The following is a 20,253-nucleotide window of genomic DNA, read 5'->3' as shown; positions in this document are numbered from 1 at the left end:
AATCGAAAAAATTGTAAGTTATTTTTGTTATTTTCAATTTTTTTAAAGCATTAATTATATTAATGATTGAAAATATGGTTTTTGTGTACTCTTGCAGGATTCCTTGGAATCCGACGGTAAATTTGTTGCTGAAGGTCGTCACGATATCCTGGTTGAAGCAATTGGACGACCTGAACACTCTGGTCGTGTTCGTGCCGTTGGACAAGGGGTCGGAATTAAACTTTATTTTGGAGTTTCAGAACGACAGCCATCCTCCTCCTCCAAGAAGGAAACTCGAATGAAGAGTAAGTTACGTGAAGAAATAATGGAGAAGATGAGAAAGAAGACTGATTTGATGTGGCTGGAGATGAAAAAGGAGAATGATCGAATGCGACAAGAGTTTCTATCGCAACAAGTTTGTGCTGAGCCGATTGAACCCCTTGTTAGTCCCACTCCCAAGAGCACAAAGGGGAGTTGTGCGGCTCCTCCAACATCAGGGGATGATATCAATGGGCAGACAGAGGATTGTGAGCTACTGGTAGTGGGCGGCAAACTTCCTCGGGTGGTGGCACTTGGAAAAGTCTATACAAACGCCACCACCTTACATAACGTTCCTCTCTCCCCTGATGTGGCGAAGGTTACAGTTGAAAAAGTACGATTTCCTGATGCTCGTGTTCCACTACCTTCAGATGAGGTAACCACCGTGGCCGATGCATTTCAGACATTCGTTGCCTGGCCTAGAGAGCTCATTCGATCTATGCCCGAACCTCATGTAATAATTTCGTTTCATTATATTATTTTTTATTTATATTTATATATTACATATAATTTAATACAAATGTTGTTTATCTTGTAGAAACCTTTTTAGCCACCAAGTCCGAAAAAGAAGCGTGAGGTTCCAGTTGACGATCCTATGGCTTCCCTACGTCTCATTGCTAGTCAGATTGGCAATGATCCTTTTCCAGTTCCGTGGGATAATACATTTTTTTCAAATCAACACTGAACTGCCACTGATGATTTACAACACAGATTTATCAGAATTTATATCTGGGAAACAGGAGCTCAATATAAGTATAATTCAATTTTTTATGATGTAAGTATCTTTACCTATTATTCAATTTGCTTTATGTTAAATCATTATTGATTATGCTTTAACTAAAAAATTGTAGGTTTTTGCATAGAGTCTGTATCACTGAGGGGAAAGAAAATATGTATGGATTCGTAGATCCTGCATATACTAATCCCGTTGGACCAAACTCAACTGAGACTCAAGCATACATCACTAACATCCTGGAAAAAGAGGGAAAACAAATTTATTTATGCCCTTATATTAATGAGTAAGTTTAATTATATGTCATCAATTATTATTATTTCATGTTTTAAATATTTACTAACTCTTTTCAATGATCATATAGGCATCATTGGCAGTTACTTGTCTTATCAATGGTTGATAAGACTGCTGTGTGGTTCTGTTCCCTACACAAGAAGATGCCCACAAAATTTAAGGATATCATTGATACGTAAGTATAGTATAAACTTAACTTTGTATGTTACTAATTAACCATCTACTAACGAGGTTTTTTGTATTAACCAGTTCATGGCGTGGATATAACATCCTAAAAGGTCGATCCAGTTCAAATAATTTGAACTACATAAGAGTAAAGGTTTGTAATTTTTTTCTTTCTCTATTATCATTGTTTATCAATATACTAACATATTACTTTTTATTGAATTATAGTGTAATAAACAACCAGGAAGCTATGAGTGTGGCTATTACATTATGCAATGGATGATTACCATTATAAGACTAGGTGTTAAAACTGGTTGGAAAGAGGTATATGTTAAATCATTTTTATAATTCTTGAACATATATATATCTAGAAACTAATTTATGTCAACTTTGCAATGCAGTTATTCACAGAAGAAACACCATTGAGTGAGGAAGGCATTTCATATGTTAGAGATTCTTGGTCCACATATTTCATTAATTTTTATAACTCTAGCATAGGTAAACAATAGTGGTTTTATTATATGTAATTTGATCACTTGTAAATGTACATTTTGATGATTTCAATTGATCACTACATTTCTGTATTTGTCTGGCTGGGTTTGATCATTATGCAGGTTATTTAAATATATGGTTTCTGCACAAAACAGAGTGTATTTTAAAAAAAAAATCACTATTTACAAATGCGGTCATTTACCAAGACCGCATTTGTAAATAGTGAATTCGCATTTACAAATGCGGTCTTGGTAAATGACCGCATTTGTAAATAGTGATTTATGAATGCGGTCTTTACCAAGACCGCATTCATAAATCCTAAACCCCAAACTCACTCCCTAATTCAGAATAATATACAAATGCGGTTACCTAAAATGACCGCATTTGTAAATGTGATTTATGAATGCGGTCATAGGACCGCATTTGTAAATTCCAGATTTACGAATGCGTGCTGATCAAATGCGGTTCTATGACCGCATTTGTAAATTGAAAATAACCGCATTTATTTTACATATCTGCACTAGTGTATAGGCAATTATAAATAAAATTATCATCTCATTATAGAAGTTATCATTTAAAATCTTATATTTCAATAACAACTCCATAAAAAATGACTCTACTATTTCTGTTCAGCGTAAGTTTTTAACTTTCATTAACTTCTTTTTCAAGTGAAATTTTTCGTTAATAATATTATATAAAATGATGAGTTAATTATTAGTTTCACATTATAGACAACTTTAAAGTTTTTTCGTACTTTTTTTAGAAAATAATCTATGATAGTTAATAAAACATCACATGTTGAGAATAGTTGCAAAATTAAAGAAATTCCTTCTTTTTATTCGGTGTTTGTAAATAACGACTATGATAAAAGAATTTCTTTTACATAATTTTATGTTAAATTAATAACAATATTAAAATAAATAAATGTCGTAACCATCATCCGACAACCAAACAATTTCACAACAAAAATCTCAAAAACAAGAAAATAAACAAACTGATAATATAATCATAAATGAAATCGTATTTTATAATAAATTATATAATACATAATAATATTTTTAATTTATCTCTTCTCTCAATATCTATATTATGGAATCATGAAGAATATTAGTCTAAGTACGCACAAACTTATGTAAATGGTGGAATTTGTGTGCGTTATGAAAGAAATGAGTAATTTTTCTTTTCAAAAGTAGGTAAGTTTTGTCAATAAGATACGAATTCTATTGTTGAAATCGTATAAATTTAAAATAATTTTGTTTTAATGAGAATGAAGTCGTAAAAAAAGTGACATAATTTTGATTAAATATTAAAATAGTATAAGGTAAAATCGATTTTAATTAATATTTAATTGAATTTGTTGAAATAAAAATCATTTTAGCTATTAAATATTTATTGAAATCGTGATGGATACTAACAACTTTAATTTATGATTGAATAATTTCTGTCTCAGAGTCAATGCACGTAAACAAATACATATTTCATTTATATTTTCAATTAATGTAGCTTTGAAAACTTGAAACATACATTTAATATACATTAAAGAATGCACGTAAACAAATACATATTTCATTTATATTTTCAATTAATATAGCTTTGAAAACTTAAAACATACATTCATGCACTGATTGTGGTTTAGAAAACTTATTGTTGTGTTGAAAATTAATTGGTAATAATTTATATGAAAATATTTTTAAAATGAAAAAAAGGGCTAACAAATTTTTACAAACCCATAAGCGGCCAAAAATAGTTAAAATTGATTACTTTAAAGAAATTGTTTTGACAATGCAAGATTTAGAAGAAAAAAAAATTAAAAATTGTAAAATGTAATGACCCAAAATTTAAACTATTCAAAATTTTATAAAATACACCAAATGTTTTAAATTTGAGAAAAGTTTCTTTGACACTATGAACACTAAAAATATTTGACATTGTTTATAATAATATAATACTATTTTAATTACAAAGTAAAATAAAAATAAATAAATATTAATTTATTAAAATGTGAAGTGTATATTTTTATTATTGAGAGGGTTAATTAACACTCTTTTAAGTTTTAGAAACTATCTACCACAGAAAATAAGTTTTCTAATTATTACCAATTAATTTCTAACACAGAAAATAAGTTTTCGAAACTACACAAAAGTTATTCAATCACAAATTAAAGTGACTGTACCCACCACGATTTCAATAAATATTTAACATCTGAAGTTACTTTTACCCTAACAATCTGAATTAAATATCAGTTAAAATACTGTATGATTTCAATATTTAATCAAAGTTGTTCTATTCTCTGATGATTTTATTTAACCAATATTTGCATAATTTCAACATGATGAAGTCGTCTCTTTTTAACATAGCTTACCTATTTTTTTTTAAAAAAAATATTTTTAGTCGTTTTCGTAAAATTACATCTTTTATGTAAATTTTTCATAATTACACTGTAACATTTACTAAAATACAATGGAATGGAAAGAAAGTTTTATGCAAAAGTAAGAGTAATGTCTTATCTAAAATGTTTTTTATCTATATATTAAAAATTAAAATAAAATGGAAATCAATTAAAAATTGCATATTAGCCGACAAAAGTTAATGATTTTCAATAAGTTATAATTCTTTAAAAAGGTGTATCACACAGTATGAATATGAATAAAGTTGAAACAAAAAGGAAGTTTAATCCAGTAGTTTCAGTATCATTTTACGCCCAAGGGTAAAACTACCTGGTGGCAGTGTTAAGGCTACTTACTTGTCAGCGTGACACTGTCATATGCAAAGTGAAAACGATGTTTTCTAGCACGTCTTTTTCGTTTCGAAACTTTTCTGGATACTATTAATACTATATTACAATTTTTTATAATTAAGTATTCTTCTTGACGGTTGACTTAGGTTGGACCTTGTTAGGTTCCGAGTTAAATTGTCTTTACTTGAATGTTATGGTTATGAGATGTTAACAATTAACAGTGAGGGGAGTTCCATCTGTTGACAATACTCCGACGATCAAGTCAATGGAAATATTCAATTATGAATATCTGAGTAAAATATTTGTATTAGTATAGAGTTACCAGTAAAACTTACCTCTGTTCAAGGTCTCAAGTCCTTTTTATAGTCTTTGTCGACCTCCCTTTAGGAATTTTCAAACAAAAAGATATTTGTTTAACATACGCCTTTATTTTACGGGTACATGCAACATTATCCCTAACAGTTTTTATTTACATTAACAACCACAATAATATTAATGCTTAACTAATTAGGTTACTCTTTCTATTATCGTTCCTTAATTATCCTTTCAATATGGATCCCAACTGTTGGGGCCGACCTCTTGCGGTATTATTGGGCTTTTCACTTATCTGAGGCCGAGCTAGGTACTTCTCTCAAGTGGGCCTGACCAAACGGGTTATGATACAATCCAAGTAGCCAAGAAGATGACCAATGACTCAAGAAAGAATTCACACTTTGAGCAGTCATCTCAACAATCAAGTAAAAGCCCCACCAATATCAGACGGACCTCAGTAGAAGAAGAACTGGGCATAGACCAAAACAACAAATGTTCTTTCTGCTGGTCTTCTTAAAAGACAAAAACATGTTTGAAAATAAATTGGGCACACTTTTGGGGTCCAAATAGCAAAATAGGCTAGAGTAGGTTCACTTAGCATAAAAGGGAGTGTACTTAGTGAAATGGGCTTGTACCAAACCCACTTTTTCAAGACAAGGCATCTAGAATTAGGGTTTTTAACCTACCTTCTAGAAATTATGCCTAAAGGTGTGGTTTTGACTATGATCAACACCCTAGGCAGCCCCTCTCCCTTGCCATTTATACCCTTCACCCATCTTGCCCACAAAGTCACCCATTCCTATAAATAGTGATGGAAACCAAGTAGAGGAGGCTCAAGCCCATGAAGCCCAAGCCCAACAAGGGGCCCAAGCCCAACAAGGGGTCCAAGCCCAACGAATTACTAGGAGCATGGCAAGAGCTTTGGGATAAGAGTATAATAAGATGACTCTTCTTATTTCTTTTGTAGAATAGGGGTGTGGATGTAATAAAAAGGTGTAAGTAGTAAGGGAGTCTAGGGGGGAGTGTAGATAGGAGATTAGGAGGTGCCAAACTAGGAAGGAAAGTCACACTTCCTTCATTGTCTAGATTGGCGCCGAATTTCATTGCATTTGAGGGTCATTTGGATTTGCATTTCAGCACCTCTTAGGCTATAAATAAGGTGCTTGCCTTTGTAAAAAGGAGATTGGAATTTTATAGTAGAGAGACTATACTCAAATTTGGAGAGAAATTGCGAGTCTTGAGTCTTCTTCTTCCTTTGCCTTATCTTGTGAGCTATGGTGAGCTTCAAGTGGCGGCACTCCATCACTTATCTTGGATCAAGGAACCAAGTGGCGTGAAGTGTTCTTCCAATCCTCAAAATCCAGCAACGTCCTTCTATAAGTGTTCTTCCTTCATGTTCTTTCAATTCCATTCGGTAGCTTAGCTTAATTTGTTGTTTCCTTTCATTTTTACCTTTTAGTTTTCTGTTTCCAGCATTGTCTTCCTTTTTCTGTTCGGTTTATCTTTGTGTTCTTCCATTCCTTGTGTTTTGATTCCATTTGACAATATATGGACTTCCATATGAGTCTTGGTTGGTGCTAAGTCTTGGTGAGTTCTTGAATTAGAACATTGATCCAATTCTAAAGTAAGGTGCCATTTATGACCAGCTCAAGTTGCTCCTAAGAATGTCAAAGAATCATGTATTCTTGTAGTTACATTCACATCAAATAGGGTGTCTTGCCTCGTGTATTTTCACATTGAAATTTTAAGTAAAGAAACTTTGCAGGAGTGATTTTGTGAGACTTGTGAGCTCATGTTCGGTCTTAACTTAGATGGGTAATATCTCAAGTGGCGGCTCTAGTTATCTGGGTCTTATCTTGGGTGGGTAATATCCTAAATGGCGACTCTTGCATCACTCATCTTGGAGTCCCTCTACTCCAAGTGGTGTGATTTCATTTTCTTCACCATAAGCTCTCTTCATCTCTTCCCCTTTTTAATTTCCTTTTACGCATTCCATTCCCTTTCCTCTATGTTCATTCATGTTTGTCTTTAAATTGTTGGTTCTCTTTGTCTATTATCTTAATTTCTGCCCCTTTTTGCATCATCCACACCATATACTTGTGTTTTTCTTTTTGTCCTCTAGAAGTGAACCTTCACACTTACTTAACCATTTGTTTGGGGGTGTTCTACCGAGGCGAAGATCTGCTTTATTCCTAGTTCCGTGCACAATTTTCCCTATTGCCAGCTAGCAAATTGAGTCCCATTATCGAACACTATGTGCCTAGGAATACCAAAATGGCATACGATGTTCTTCCATACAAAATCTAGACTTTGTAGGCAACTGTGTGACTGACTCAGCTTCGATCCACTTAGTGAAATATTCAATGGCGACGATAAGGTACTTCATTTTACATAGGGCTAAAGGGAAAGGACTCAATATGTCTATTCCCCAAGTAATGAAAAGCCATGGACTAGAGATCGATCGCAAATCCTCGGTTGGTGCATGGCACCAGTCAGCGTGCTTCTAACATTGCTCGCATCTCTGCACATACTATTATAAATATAGGCCTTAAACAAGAGGGGGTGAATTGTTTTTAAACTATTTTCGCAAATGTTGAAGGTGGAATGAAAGGCAATTAAGAATCAAAGAAGAAGAAACTAGCTCAGCAGAGAAACAAATTTGTTTTAATATGTTTCTAGAAAATCAACCAATTTTTTATGCAAATCAATCGATTGTTTTTATCAGCAGTTTATAAAAACAAAACTAAACACAAATTTAAAGGAGATAAGGGATAAAAAGATCATACATCAAATTTATACTGGTTCGCTCTTATCCAAGAGCTACATCCAGTCCCCAAAAACCTCTGAGTATTTCACTAAGCAATCAAACACCCTGATTACTAACCACACACCAAAGAGGTGATCTTGAACCCTTCAAGAACACACACCTCTTTTGGCAAACAACACACCACAAATCAGAACCACCCTCTGGATCTGCACAACACCAATTCTTACAAAAATACAAATCAAGATAGAAAAGGAATGTTCTGATATGATTCCAATAGCAAGATAAAGATGTTTCATAGATATGATATGGAATCAACTTGAGTTGGAATATGAATAGGCACTTTTCTAGAATTGGATCAATGTTCTTTCATTCAAGAACTCACCTAAACTTGAGCCACCAAACCAAAACTCATGTAGAAACCCATTTCTTGTGAAATGAACCGATTGAAATGCACAAGAAAGCAAAGGAACCGATAAAAACTACTTAAGAAGGAAATGAACCGAACAAAATAGAAATTGAAACAAATGAACCGAACAAAAGTGCAAGAAAAGCCTAAGGTATGTTTCTAGAATATCTAAGGACATGGAAATGGATGAATAAGATGGAAAAGAGAAGGAAACTTATGTGGTTGGAGTTCTTGGAGGTGAACACGCCACTTGAAGGATGAAGGCTTCAAGATGAGTGTAGATGCCGCCACTTGAGGTTCCAAGATGCACTCAAGATAAGACTAGAAGAGGAGAAGACAAATCTCACTCACTCAATCACCAATTTGGGAGAGTTTCGGTAGTTTCAATATCAAATTCTGTATTTAGAAGGACTCAAGCCCTCCTTATATAGGAAGAGGACTGGTCATGAAGTACATGAAGCTTACACAAGAAGCTATCCAAAAGGTCCCTTGCACATCTCTCACTTTCTAGCGCCTAAAGTGAGTGATGAAGGGTCAATCTACTAGAAAGTTCTAAAACTAATATCTAAAGATGCTTTGACATAAGAGGTATCTTTAGGTTTCCCTCTTAGCACCTTTCCTAAAACTATATTTAAGCATTATTTACAAATTGAAAGAAACTATAAAGAAAGATATTAATTGAAGCCCATTCTTGAAAGCTTGTAGTCTTCTTTGGCTTTAAGCTTGGTCCTCTCTTTATTTAATTTTTCTTTAATTTTTTAGAAGACTAGAAGGAAGAACTTCAAATGTGTGGGTGAATGACCTCTTCCTCCATTGGCAGAATCCTCTCTTATTTGATCTCTATCATACTCCTCGAGTTGGAGAGAATTCGACCATGAATTCTGAATCCCTGCATATAACAAAGTCAGTTTATTAAAAGTTGAATAAAAAGGAAAACATGACTTAGAAGTTGGAAGCAGTGGGAGTTCAGAAAAGGAGGTCCTATAAACAGACCAAGTTGGAAAAATTTGTTTGAGAATGATGATATGTTTTGGAAAAAGTCCCCTTAAATGGTGAAAACCATTAGGAGGTATGAAAAAATCATCCCTAACATTCTTTAACCAAGTTGGTGTTGAAATAGGAACCTTGGGTAATGAAAAAGATAAAGAAGAAGAAAACCTTGGAGGTTCAACTTGAGGCATAACACGAGTCAACATGATGGATTTAGTGGATAAAGTGGTGTGACTCGGTTTAGTACTTACTTCTTTTTCTTTCTCATTTTCTCTTTTAGTTTTCATTTTGATTTGGTCCTCATGAACCTCTTTGGGAGAGAGGGGTTTTAAGATAACCTTGCGCCCTTGGAAGGAAAAAGACATTGTATTGGATAGGCCATCATGTAAAACATGTCTATCATATTGCCAAGGCCTTCCTAAAAGAAGATGAGTTGCTTCCATGGGCACAACATCACATAAAACCTCATCTTTATACTTGCCTATTGCAAAGTTAATGAGGACTTGTTTGTTAACCATGATTTCACCTTCGGTACTTAACCATTGCAATTTATAAGGCTTGGTATGAGAGATAGTGGGTAAGGCTAACTTCTCCACAACTCTTGTACTAGCCACATTAGTGTAAATACCCCCATCAATAATGAAGGAACATAACTTGTTGTTGATAAGACAGCGGGTGTGAAAAATATTTTCTCTTTGAGTATCATCCAAAGATTTTGGAATTGTTCCCAACATTCACCTTATCATCAATAAGTGACCTTCACAAGGACTTTCGCTCTCAATCTCACTTGATGGCTTAGAAGGTGAAGAATGCCTAGATGAATTGGAATCATGCTCACTAACTACTACCCCATTATGCACAAACATATTCCTTTTAGAAGGGCAATTAGAAGCTATGTGACCATATCCCAAACATTTAAAACATTTCTTACTAGACGATTTGATTGGTGATATATGAGTAGAAGTAGAAGACTTAGACTCTTTAGGTGTGAAAGAAGAATCCTTAGAAGGAAGGTTTGAAAAAGACTTTTTATTTTTCCAAGAGTTGTTGTAGTAACCATCATCGGGAGAGTTTTTAAAAGCATTTCTCTTAGCAATTTGAGCTTCAACCTTCATTGCAAGGTGAACCAAAGATCCCAAAGATGAATACTCTTGAAGTTCAACAACATCTTGAATATCCCTTCTTAGGCCACTTACAAACCTAGCTATCATAGCTTCCTCACTTTCTTTGAAATTAACTTTAAGTAAAAGCGTTTCTAACTCCTTAAAATAAGCATCCACACTTAGCGTGCCTTGTTGAAACCGTTGGAGCTTCAACATTAGGTCTTTCCTAAAGTGTGGTGGCACGAATCTAAGGCGCATACACTCTTTCAAATCGTTCCAAGAAACCACGGGAGGTCTCTTGTTATATCCAATGTCTATTACAATACTATGCCACCAATTCATGGCATAATCTATGAATTCTAAAGAGGCTACTTTCACCTTTTGGTCTTCATGGACTTCATAGGCTTTAAAAATTTGTTCACATTTAGCCTCCCAATCTAAATACACATTAGGATCACTATCACCATTAAAGCTAGGTACTTTTACAAAAGAAAGTTGAGGCTTTGCTTCTTGGTGATGTCTTTGTTCACGGTGATGGCTTTCTCCATGGGAATGATGATGATGCTTCCTTCTTCTATAATCTTCTCCATGGCCGTGAGCATTGGAAGAATCTTTGGAAGAATGCCTAGAAGAATGATGTCTATCATGTAAAGAATGGGCAACTCCTTCTTGCTTCAATTCAATCTTGGCCATACGTTCTTGCAATCTTTGCAATGCTTCATCTTTTTGAGCAAGGGCCTTCCTTGCTTCTTTCAACTCATTAAAAACATAAGCCCTATGAGTAGAGCGTGGTTTTGAAGATTCAGCACTTGAATATGTATCCATGATAAAAGAAAACAGCAAACACAAGAGCAATCAAAGTTAAGAAAACAATGTTAGCAACAACAAATATAACAAAGTGCCGAAGGTAAGAGTCACTCAAATCACTCCAAGAAAGAATACTTCCCTTAACCAATCTGCTCTTGAGGCCTTAGTAACCTCAAATGAAAGATGTCAAAGCAAAAGCACTCAATCTCAAAGCCAAGCACCACAAAACTTAAAGAACAATAAAAGACAAACAAAAAAAGGTGTAAACAAGAAAGGCTACACAAAAGGAGTACAAGAGTTATGACAAACATAAAGAATAGTGAAGAAAGACATGCAAGAAAATAAGGTACTCAAAGAAAAGAAAGGCACACAAAAGAGACCTAGAGAAAAGCACTAGACTAGATGAAGAAAACAAAATCAGAACTACTGAAAAAATATTTTTGTGCCAACTGTGCGTGACTTCACAGATTTATGTGGAATTGTATAAAGCGAACTGGATTATGAAATTGTAACCAAAGAAAGTTCAAGATCTTATCTCAACAATGGCACTAGAATTACACAAAAAAAGTAAGCCAATTAATTGCGATAAATTTTGCAAAATCACTGCCAGATTATCGTATTTTTTTCGGCAGAATTACACACTGAACGTATTTCATTTATAATTTTTTTTGTACTTGGAATTTTGATGTACTTCTTTTTTCTAATATTTTATAACACTTTGAAGAACTCAAATCCAAAATTTCAGAAATTTCCAGTAAGCAAATCAATTGCAATAAAACGAAACAGTCAACACGTTTTCAAGAAAACAGAAAACCTAACAGGAATGAAAAACAAAATTAAGAACTAGCAAAGACATAATAGAAATGATTTTTAAGAACTTGTATAGGTCTATTACACAAGTATGAACTCAATACTAAAAAGAAAAGGCACCAAAGGATCAAGAAACAAACATATAAAAATGTACTTAACACAAAATCAAGAAACAAAAATTATCAAAAAAAGGACCACATAGAATTGATAAGACTAGAAGAGGAGAAGACAAATCTCACTCACTCAATCACCAATTTGGGAGAGTTTCGGTAGTTTCAATATCAAATTCTGTATTTAGAAGGACTCAAGCCCTCCTTATATAGGAAGAGGACCGGTCATGAAGTACATGAAGCTTACACAAGAAGCTATCCAAAAGGTCCCTTGCACATCTCTCACTTTCTAGCGCCTAAAGTGAGTGATGAAGGGTCAATCTACTAGAAAGTTCTAAAACTAATATCTAAAGATGCTTTGACATAAGAGGTATCTTTAGGTTTCCCTCTTAGCACCTTTCCTAAAACTATATTTAAGCATTATTTACAAATTGAAAGAAACTATAAAGAGAGATATTAATTGAAGCCCATTCTTGAAAGCTTGTAGTCTTCTTTAGCTTTAAGCTTGGTCCTCTCTTTATTTAATTCTTCTTTAATTTTTTAGAAGACAAGAAGGAAGAACTTCAAATGTGTGGGTGAATGACCTCTTCCTCCATTGGTAGAATCTTCTCTTATTTGATCTCTATCATGTTCACACATGATACAATCTCAAATTGAAAGAAGAAAATATAGTGCAATCCTATTTCATTCTTAGAAAGAATCCAATGCCTTAAGCAATCTTGGAAAAACTTGATTTGAAATCTCTTAAGTGAGTAACAACCAGGATCGCAAAAAATTATATAAGCTCCAATTAGTTGTTAAAAACATTTAATGCAGAAGCCAAATCAGTTTTGAATCAATTAAAACAAATTTAACAAACTTAACAAATTTAGTTAGGAATTTCAAAAATCAATCGGTTGATTTTTCGAAACAACCGATTGAATTGGTTTGACAACAAAGTCAACCAAAGTCAAAAAATTCCAAATCTTTTCGAAAAACCCCTAAGTGTAAAACAACCAGTTGAATTGAGAAAACAACTGGTTGACTTTTCACTTCTCTTTGAAAACACATCTTTTTCAAATGGATTAAAATCAAACAACCTTGGATCAATTCTATGAGTGGATTACAAATTTAAACTACCCAAAACCAACACACACAAGCAGCAAAAAAGTCTTCAAGCCATCCACTTAGATTTGGAGACATCAAAGCCAATATTCAACACATACTTCCTGCAATCTTCCTTCATCGTTGGCCAATAATACCCTACTCGGATAACCTTTACGGAAAGGGCTCGTCCGCCAATGTGGTTGCAAAAAATGCCCTCGTGAAGCTTGGACATTATCCGTGTGCATTGGTCCCCACTTATGCGAGTGAGAAGTGGGTGAGTGTAATAATAATGAAGGAGGCGACCATCTACCAGGGTGTATCGGTTCACATTTCTCTTGACGATCTTGGCCTCCGTGGGTTCAGAGGGAAGTAACTCGTCGATGAGGTATTGCATATACGTTGTTAATCAAGTACCTGTGACGCTGATCTGCATAACCTCAAAATGGTCATCCTCAGGAAGCTCATGGATGGTCATCCTTGGTGCTTTCAAAGTTTCTTGGATTACGGATCGATGTCTTCTCCCCCTTTTCAAGATGATCTAAAAGACCCCAAGATGGTCATTCTCCAAGGGCCCTTCATCGGTTGTCCTTGGTGACTTCAAGGTTTCCTGGATTACCGACCTTTGACGCCCTTCTTTCCCTGAGCTTGCTAACTTAGAAAACAGGTCCACCCGAGAATTTTGTTCTCTAGGAACATCAACAAGGTTAAAAGCGAAGAAAGTTGTTCTTAAGATCTTTACATACCTGAGGTACGAGGCTAGTTGTGGGTCCTTAGCTTGATACTTGCTAGTGACTTATCCTGTTACGAGCAGCGAGTCACTCTTTGTTAGTAAGCGTCGAGCTTCTAATTCCTTTAGTAACAATATTCCTGCTATCAAAGCTTCATATTCAGCTAGATTATTACTCGCCTTAAACGCAAACCTGAGAGCCTTCTCTATTAAAACTCCATTTGGTCCTTCTAGAATAACCCCAGCCCCACTCCTTGCAGGTTAGAGGACCCATCAATAAAGAAGACCCATTAGAAATCATTTGGATCGAGCTCAAAGTCTTTGGGTGAAAGCTCTATCATGAAGTCCACATATACTTGGCCTTTAATTGGTGGCTCATAGTGTATGTCAAATTCAAATAATTCAATCGCCCATCGCACCATCCATCCTGCAATGTCAGGCTTTAAGAGAACCTTCCAAATGGGTAAGTTGGTCATTATAATCACGGTGAAACTTTGAAAATAATGGCGAAGTCGCCAAGCCGTGAATACCACTTGTAGAGCCGCTTTTTCAATAGCTTGATATCGAACTTCTACCCCTCTTAATACTTTACTTATGAAGTAAATTAGCTTCTACATCTTCCCCTGCTCCTTCAAAAATGATCGAGCTGATGGCCCAATCTGTCATTAAAAAGTACAAACGAATAGGGATTCCTGGAGTAGGCTTGCCAAGAACCGGAGGATTAGCCAAGTATTCTTTTAACTTGGCGAAAGCCTTTTTGCATTCATCAGTACATACGAAACGATCGTTCTTCTTGAGGAATTGGAAAAAAAGATATCTCTTATCGTCATTGGCTGATAAAAAGCGTGATAAGGCGGCCATGCTCCCAATCACTCGTTGCACTTCCTTAACATTGGTTGGACTTCTCATCTCTATGATCGCCGCACATTTATTAGGGTTTGCTTCTATCCCTCTTTCGGTTAGTAGGAAGCCAAGGAACTTTCCTGCTTGAACTCCAAACACACATTTAATAGGGTTGAACTTCAAATTGTATCCCGCTATTATGGCGAACAGCTCCTCCAGGTTGGTGACGTGCTGTCCGCCTTTTATGAGGTGACTACCATGTTGTCTACGTGCGCTTGGACGTTTCGTTCGAGCATCGTTGAAAGGATTTGGTCCATGAGTCTCTGGTAGGTCGCCCCAACATTTTACAGGATGAAAGGCATGACTTTGTAGCAATAACTGGCGACTTCGACTCTAAAAGTTGTCTTACTGATGAGAATATCACTTACTCTCGTCCTTCGGGTGCATGCGAATCTAGTTGTACCCTGAAAATGCTTATAGAAAACTTAACGAACCACAACCTGAGGCGCTATCCACCCGGGAGTCTATGTTCGATATAGGGCAAGAGTATTTGGGATAGGCCTTATTTAAGTTGGTGAAGTCGACGTACATCCTCCACTTCCCATTTGCCTTCTTTACCATGACCACACTTGCTCACCACTCGGGGTATTGGATTTCCCTTATGTGACCGGCAACAAGGAGTTTTTGAGTTTCCTCTCCCATGGACAGATGTTTTTCTTTTGAATTTTCTTTGTTTCTGAACCACTGGTCTAACTTTCTCACCCATGGTAAGTCGATGGCATAGAAAATTTGGGTGTATCCGAAGCATGTCGGTGGATGACCATGCGAAAGCGCTCATATTCTTCAATATGACTTCGGCTATTTTATCTTCCAACTCTTTACCAAATGAGGCACCGAGTTTGAATCTCTTACCATTTATTTCCAACTCCCGAACTTCTCTAGTAGGTTCAGGTCGCCTCTTGTTGCTGAGGCCGGTCTTGATTATCCAACCTGGTTCTCCGGGCTGGATAGTAACTGCGTAGGTTCCCCTGTGATTTTTTAGACTATTCTCGTAACACTCTCGCGCCATCTTCTGGTCAACTTTTTGTTAGAATATATGGCCTTAAACAAGAGGGGGGGGGGGGTGAATTGTTTATAAGAGATTTTCGCAAACTTTGATGGTATAAAGAAATTCAATGCTGAATTACAGAGAAAGAAATCAAGGAAACAAAGAACCAAAATTGTTTTAAGATGATATCATAAAAACAATCGGTTGTTTCTTCGAAACAATCGGTTGTTTATACCAGTTAGAACTTTAAACAGCTTAAAAACAGAAATTAAAGAGTTAAGGGTAAGAGATAAGCACACAAGCAATTTATACTAGTTCACTTTTACACCAAGAGCTACATCCAGTCCCCAGAAACCACTGGTAATCCACTATGCAATCAAAACCAGATTACAAACACCACACACCAAAGTAGTGTAGTAACCTTGAACCCCTCAAGAAACACACTACCTTTGGCAAACCACACCAAGAATGTTGATCTTGAACACCTCAAGAACACACAACACTCCTTGGAAACACAACTAGAGAAATACAATAATCAAGGAAGAAGGGAAGAGAATACACTTGGGTATTACAAGGCTTAAAGTTCAGAATTACAACTCAATCCCATTCCACACACTTAAGAATGATCACAACCTCTTTCAAATCATGGAAAAAATGTTTTGATAAACTCTTTCTCTTACTCCAAGATTAGGAGCGTAAAACCACCTTTATATAGACTAACCAAGTGGTCAAAAGCATTTAATAAAAGAGCCAAGTTAGTTAGGATCATTTAAAACATATTAAAACCGCTTAACAGAATTCTGTTAAGGTTTTCAGAAAAACAATGGATTGTTTTGTCGAAATAATCCGTTGATTTGACTTGACAGCAAAGTCAAGCTTTTTAAAACCTTTTCAAAAACTGCTAAGGTAAAACAACATGTTGTTTCGAAAAAACAATTTGTTGAATTTTTAACAGCATTTTACTCATCTTTTCAAAAGGTTAAAGATTCAAATGAACTTGGATCATCTTAAGGAGTGAATTAACAAGTTTCAAACAACTAGACAACACACACACACCCAACAACAAGGTCTTCAAGCTTTCCTCTTGGATTTGGAGACATCAAAGCATCTTGTTCAACAATCTCCACCTATTTGATGAAGACAAATCCCTGGTTTGTTTGTGTTGTTATTTTTGAACTTGAAAGGTCCTGCAAAACAGAATTTGTGCATATACAAAGCAAGTATACCAGCAAGATACCAAGGCACACAAAACCAGTTTTCTGCATAAGCCTTTAAGCAGAAAAACCAGTGAAATAGCCATAAAAACCAGTGCCAAAATGAGACTTGTGTGCAGCAGAACTATGGTTAATAAGGGAATGGAAACAATAGAATTTAAACCATGATAAAACTAGATAACACCAGAGTGTAGCAGTAGTAATACAACACATAAAACCACACCATTCTCCCCCTATTTGTCTTCCCAAATAGAATGAAAGAAGGGATAAAATCAGGATTAAGTAAAAACTAGAATACCAGTATGTGTAGCAACACCATTGCAACAACAAACCTGTGATACTGTATCAAATTTGTAGCAAAGATCTACGGTGTATCAGAGCTATGACAACAACAAAATCAAATCCATGTGTTTGATGCAAGGTTCTAGTTGATGCTGTGTTTAGGATAGGATCTGGGTAGTTTATCTATGTAATCCACTCTTTGTGAATCTAAAGCTAAAGTATTTTAAATCTTTTAAGATTAAAATGTTTTTCAAACTAAGTGAAAAACAACCTGTTGTTTTGTCGAATCAACCGATTGTTTTACTCTTAGGTGTTTTTGAAAAGGTTGAAAACTGTTTTGGTTGGTTGACTTGCTATCAAACCAAAACAATCGATTATTTCATGCTTTCAATCGATTGTTTGTTTGAAAATCCTAACAAAATTCTGTTTTGTTAGTTGAGTGTGCTTTAAATGATTTTCAACTGAATACGCTCCTGTATTAAATGCTTTGACCAATCTTTGAAAGCTATAAATAGTTTGTTTATATTTTATAACAAACAAGAAAAACAGATTTGAGTTTTTCAGTTGTGAGAGATTGCTTTCAAGATTTGAACATTCACTTTTCAGCTTTGGTTTTCTGAAGAGAAAGTGGAATAGGATTACATCTGTATTGATTTTAGTTCATTCTGTAAAAAAGTGTAATTCGTTCTGAATACTTTATAGTTTCTGGTGTTGTAAGCCAAGGAGTGTTGTGTGCTCTTGAGGTTGTCAAGATCAACACTCTTGGTGTGTGTTGTGCCAAAGGAAGTGTGTTTCTTGAAGCATTCAAGGTCACTTCTTTGGTGGTTTTGTGTGTAATCTGTATTTGATTGCTTTGTGGATTGCCCAGTGGATTATGGGGACTGGATGTAGCTCTTGGTTTAAGAGTGAACCAGTATAAACTATTTCTGTATCTCTTTCTTCCCTTAAAATCATTTAAATTCAATTGTTATTGTTTTGCTGGTATAAACAACCGATTGTTTCGAAGAAACAATCGATTGTTTTTTTGGTGCTTTGCTGTTTTGTGTTTTATATCTTGGCTAACTGAATTTCTGATTGAGTTTCATACAAAGGATTTTGTTCTAGCTTAAAAAGTTTTCGAAAACCCCCTTTAAACAATTCACCCCCCTCTCGTCTAAGGCCATATATTCTAACAATTGGCATCAAGAGCTTGGTACTTGAAAAATACTCTAGTTTGATCCTAAAATCTTTCTCAAATGGCTGGAAAACTACCTTTTGAGGAGGGTGCTTCAATTAACAAACCACCTTTGTTTTGTGGTTTGAATTATAAGTATTGGGAAGCTAGAATGAAAGTCTTTGTTGAATTCATTGATCAAGCGATTTGGGATGCAATTGAAAATGGCCCTTTCATTCCAAATATTAAAAAGAATGGGTCTTTTATTAAAAATCCTTGGTCCCAATGGACTAATGAAGAAAGTGAAAAGGCCAAGTTTGATCAGTGCCAAAAATATAATTACATATGTTTTGGATTCTAAAGAATTTTTCAGGATCTCAAAATGTGAATCTGCTAGGGAGATGTGGGATACACTCAAAGAAACTCATGAGAGTACCACTGAAATGAAGAAATCAAAGACAAGAAGAAAAAGGAGACAGAATAAAAAAGGTCTCAACCTATGCTTCATGGCCAAAAAGGAAGATGATTCAAGCAGTGTAAGTTCCTCTAATTCTTCAAATGCTAAAAATTACAGTCAATTACTTCAAGCTTTTCAAGAAATAGATGAAGAAGCTAACCGATTGACTCTCTTGAACAACCGGTTGAAGGGAATGAACAACTAGCTTGAAAACATAGTCAAATCACTGGAAAAAGAATTAGAAAATTTAAAAACAGATTTTGACAACCTTGAAATTCTTTACAAAAACTCTTCTTGCAAGTGTGACTATCTTATTTGTGAAAATTGTGAAAATCTTCAAAATAAAGTTCATTATCTTGTAAAGACTGTGGATAAGCTTTCAAAGGGTAAATCCAACTTTGAGAATGTCTTGGCATCTCAAAATTGTGTTTTTGGAAAAGCTGGATTAGGTTTTAATCCACAGAACAAGCAAGACAAGTGTTCAAAGTCATTTTCGAAACTGCTAGAAAAACAACTGATTGTTCTGTCGAAACAACCAGTAGTTACATGCTTCTACTGCATGAAAAGAGATAATTCTGTCAGATTCTGTAAAATTAGGAAATACTCTATTCCTAAAGGCATTATGAGATGGATTCCAAAAGATTTTGGAGTTCCCAGTAATGAATGTAAATCAAAAGAACCCACATTTAAAAGGGGACCAAATCTTTGCACTTTGTAGGGAAATTTGATGGAGAGCATGCAACAGTGGTATCTGGACAGTGGCTGCTCAAAACACATGACAGGAGATAAATCAAATTTTGTGAGCATCACCTTCAAACAAGAAGGCCATGTAACATATGGAGATAACAACAAAGGAAGGATTCTTGGAAGAGGCTCTATAGGAGATAAGAGTATCTTGATCATTCATGATGTCTTGTATGTAGAGGGACCAAAGCACAACTTGCTCAACATTAGCCAACTATGTGACAAAGGCTATCAAGTAATCTTCAAGACAAACTCTTGTGAAATCTGCCTTCCTAACTCAAAATAGGTAATGTTGATTGGTAAGAGAATCAACAATGTCTATCTCTTGGATATTTCTTCTCCTTGTTCTATAGGTTGTCTTCGTTCTAAGCATGATGAATCTTGGTTATGGCATAGAAGAATCGCTCACATTCACATGAATCACTTAAACAAATTAATCTCAAAAGATTTTGTGATTAGGTTGCCCAATCTTAAGTTTGAGAAGGACCACATATGTGAAGCTTGTCAAAAGGGGAAACAAGTTAAAAATTCTTTCAAAATTAAAAATGTTGTTTCATCTTTAAAACCCCTTGAGCTGCTCCATATGGATTTGTTTGGACCTTTAAGAACCATGAGTCTTGGTGGCAACTATTATGCTCTTGTTATTGTGGATGATTTCTCTAGGTACACATGGACT

The 20,253-nt window shown here is 35.1% G+C and overlaps 1 long non-coding RNA gene across 1 annotated transcript; it reads left to right on the top strand.

The window, feature by feature from the left end:
- The first annotated feature begins 856 nt into the window (after window positions 1–856).
- Window positions 857–1,493, top strand: LOC137836484 (uncharacterized). The gene is made up of 3 exons (XR_011085302.2): window positions 857–1,072; window positions 1,149–1,316; window positions 1,395–1,493. It is a non-coding gene; the product is annotated as an uncharacterized LOC137836484 (long non-coding RNA).
- Window positions 1,494–20,253: the final 18,760 nt, after the last annotated feature.

Source organism: Phaseolus vulgaris, chromosome 4 (genome assembly GCF_051622355.1).
Source record: "Phaseolus vulgaris cultivar YP4 chromosome 4, ASM5162235v1, whole genome shotgun sequence".
Lineage (NCBI taxonomy): Eukaryota > Viridiplantae > Streptophyta > Magnoliopsida > Fabales > Fabaceae > Phaseolus > Phaseolus vulgaris.
Note: the sequence above shows the minus strand (reverse complement) of the source record. Positions and strands in the feature narration are given on the sequence as shown.